Below are 3,524 nucleotides of genomic sequence, written 5' to 3' on the forward strand. Positions count from 1 at the left end.
CATGTGTAACAGGTTGCATGTGTAATAGACTGCATGTGTAACATGGCCACATGTGTAACAGGCTATATTTGTAACATGGCCCATACATAACATGGCCACCTGTGTAACAGGCCACATGTGTAACAGGCCGCATGTATAACAGGTCACATGTGTAACAAGCTGCATATGTAACATATCTCCATAGAAGTCGAATCTTGCTGTGATCCAGGATCTTCCTCCCTGTTAACTCTGACATGTGGGGCTGAATGATTCCCTTTTGGAGGCTATCCTGTAGGATATTTAGCAGCATCTGTGGTCCTATTCACCAGATACCAGTAACCATACCTGCCTCCCTCTCCAACAGTTGTGATACCCAAAAATGTTTCCCAATGTTGCATAGCCCCTAGTTGAAAACCACAGCCTTAATTTTCTTACCAGGAGTCACTCTGCCTCTTTCGAACTTCTTTTTCTGACTCTAAACTGAAAGAAGGTAGCCTCTGGAGGACTTTCATAACCCTCCCAGAACTAACTGTTGTGGAATATAAACCTGCTTGTCAACAGTTGCTTCCCTGTCCTTCCTCTGGTGGGGACATAGATCCCCACAGATCTTGGGAAGATGAACCATGCCTCACCCGAAAGCCACTCTCCTCTCTTTACCCCTGTCCTTTCCCTGCTCACAAATGGATTTCCCATTTCAGCCTTGAGTGGGAAAACAGAAGCGGTCAGAGGAGAATTTCCACAGGCTTTCCATCTACCCTGCCACCTCCATGTGCCCCTACACGCCCCGCCTTCCTCCTGCAAGTGTAACTAGGAAGTCCACCTGCTCCGAAACTCGCCGTTGTCACCCAGATGGACTTGCTCAGGGCACGCCTCCATCCAAGAGCAGAGGTGTTGCCTCTTCCCTGCTTGAGTAACTCCAACATGCACGCACATGCACACACATTCCCCCAGAACTGCACGTGAGAGATGCCTGCTTGCGAGGTCCCCCAGCTGTCAGGAGGGAACTCAGATGCCCTAAAATCCAGGCTGTCTTTTCAGCACGGGGATACCAAGTTCTCTTCCTTTTGTGACAACAAAATCCATACCGCCTGCGCAATCGCTATCCCAGCTCCCTTGCCCTTTCCCTGAGGGCCTCCAAAGTCAGACCTAGTGGTTCCGAGCCAAACTCACAGGAGGAAAGGGGAGTGCCTGGTGCAGGCGCGGGTGGGAACACAGACTCAAGGCGGGAGGAAGCTCTCGCCCAACAGCTTCTGTTTTCCTGGGGCTGGACTGTGGATCCCATCTGTTAACTGGGGGTGCTATCCTTGTTGATGGAATGCCTGATGGAAATGTACATGAGGTAAAACGTGCTCACTGACACTCACCCAGTGAGAAAGGGCAGGAGGTACAACCCGAAGTGCCTGGGACCCAGTCTGTTGACTCTGACTCAGCACACTGCTCTCTCATTACCTTTGAATTACTACAGCCAGATTGCAACCCATCGAAAACCAGCTCTTCATGGCCAGGGCTGAGCCCTAAGTAACCGAATGCATTGAGACATCTTCTTTATACCCAGAGTTTTGAACTCCTGCCTTGCCGTATTTGTTTTCTCTCTTTCAGATAGTGTCCTAAGCAGTTTTACCATTGGCAGGCTTTTGTCTTTCACCTCATTTGCCCCTTTCAGTTCATGGAGACAACTGCTGTCATGCTTTGCATCTCATCAGGCTTTTAAGAAGGAGAGAGTGAACCAGGTGGGTGGATAATCAGTAGCGTGGCTTGTTGGCACGGTACTTGCATCATTTGGTACTGAAGGAACGGGCCGTGTCAGCTGCAGGTCCGTGCACCAGGGGCTATGCAGTCAGATAGCACAGGGTCAGGCCCCAGCGGACATCGTATTAGCTTCACACACTTGGGCAAGTTACTTAAATTGTGAGTCTCAGTTTTCTCATCTATCGAAAAAACTCACATTCTGTGAAAGTCTCTGTTAAGTGGTCCTGGCCCACCTTCTAAACACAAAACTGAGGCCATGAAGGCCGCCTCCTCCATGAGGCCCCTCACCTCCTCATCCCCAGCCCGGTGGGAAGGATTAATGCATTCTTTCTTGAAAGGACTTACATGTACATATGGAATTGGCAAAAGTCTGGCTTTTTGGCCCAATTCCAAGTAAAACTAATCATCAGAAACTTCATGCAGATTTACGATTACTCTTTCTCTAACAGGGTGAGGCCCAAGCTGCTGAGACAGAATTAAAAAGGAGCTGCTGCAAGCAGAGAGGGCTCAGGGCTTCACAAAGAGGCATTTTCAGATGGGGCCCCTGGTGTGGAGCTCTGACTCCAGGTTGGCTGTAAATTAATATCAAACGCTAAAACGGCCTCACTCCCCTCTCCTACGATTGTGGTGATGGGCCCTCACGACTGGGCTACCAGCTTTCATATAATGCTAATAAAGAGAGACACATAGGATCTTCCTAATCTAGTGTGCTTAATCCAAGACATCATTTAATTTTATGATGGCTGGCTTGTCTCAATTAAGCCAGATGTGTGCACTGAGGTCTTTCTCCTTGTGGATCCAGTGGAAATGGCATTGAGTGCTGAGCCCCCTCCAGAGCATCTTGCCATGTACTAATCATGAGATCTGCAACAAGCCGTCTCCTTTCTCTGCAGCCCTGTTCCCCTTTTATAAAATGGCTGATTAGGGTCAGGACGGAGGATGCCAATTGCAAGCAACCCACAGAAACAGTTTGCTACACACGCTGAAGAAACATTAAATTCACTATCAATACTAAAAAATACTAAAAAATTGGCAGAGTCCACATGCAAAACTTGATTTTTGGCTTCTCTCAGAGAACCGGGGGACTGGGTCACGAGATCCACATTCCAAGAAGGTGGCAGCTGGGTGGCACTGATCATCGGGCCCTGCGTTTCGCTGGATCAAATGCTGACTTTCTGCTCTGCCACGCCCCCTCCCCCACCCCCGCTCCCTATTATGACATCTGACCCTGCTGTTCATCCGTTCATTCTCTGGTTCCTATGTTCTAGTTTGAAACCCCCATGCTGCCAAAAGCTTTTCTAGTTGAATTTAGGATTTTGAGGATCAGTGTGATCTGGAATAGTCCAGTTGAAAATACTCTTGCTGGATCAATATTTTAGTGAGACCAATCTATTATAATTCTACTAACAAACCTAAAATGCCTCTGATTCAGTTTACTCTCTCTCTCTATTTTGAAAGCCTGCTATATAAAAAGAATTTGCTGGCATATACTGGAGATATAAGGATGAATATAAATTTGGTAGAAGAGAAGACAGAAAATAAACAAGAAAGTGGCCAAGTGAATGTTAATGAAATTAACATCTGAGGGAATCTCAGTGTCACAGAGGAACAGAGTTTTATGGAAAAGAACCATTTAGATGGCAACTCCTCTGATATTTAAGCAGACAATAAGGGCTAGTGAAGAAGCCAGACAAAGGTCAGCGGGGCTGGATACTAGAGGGTGGAAGCGAGGGGTGTGGAGAGGAAGTTCATGAGGCAGGCAGGGGCTAGACCAACCAGGCACTGGAGGAGCTAAC

At 47.7% G+C, this 3,524-nt stretch overlaps 1 long non-coding RNA gene across 1 annotated transcript in view; it reads left to right on the forward strand.

Annotated features, from left to right (window-relative positions):
• LOC120871778 overlaps positions 1–2,417 on the forward strand; it is a 109,646-nt gene extending 107,229 nt beyond the window's left edge. The window contains exons 3-4 of the long non-coding RNA XR_005723117.1: positions 1,579–1,709; positions 2,178–2,417. This is a non-coding gene — a long non-coding RNA (uncharacterized LOC120871778). The remainder of the gene's footprint in view (positions 1–1,578; positions 1,710–2,177) is intronic.
• The last annotated feature ends 1,107 nt before the right edge of the window (positions 2,418–3,524 follow it).

Source organism: Oryx dammah, unplaced genomic scaffold (assembly GCF_014754425.2).
Source record: "Oryx dammah isolate SB20612 unplaced genomic scaffold, SCBI_Odam_1.1 HiC_scaffold_13, whole genome shotgun sequence".
In the NCBI taxonomy this organism is placed as follows: Eukaryota; Metazoa; Chordata; class Mammalia; order Artiodactyla; family Bovidae; genus Oryx; species Oryx dammah.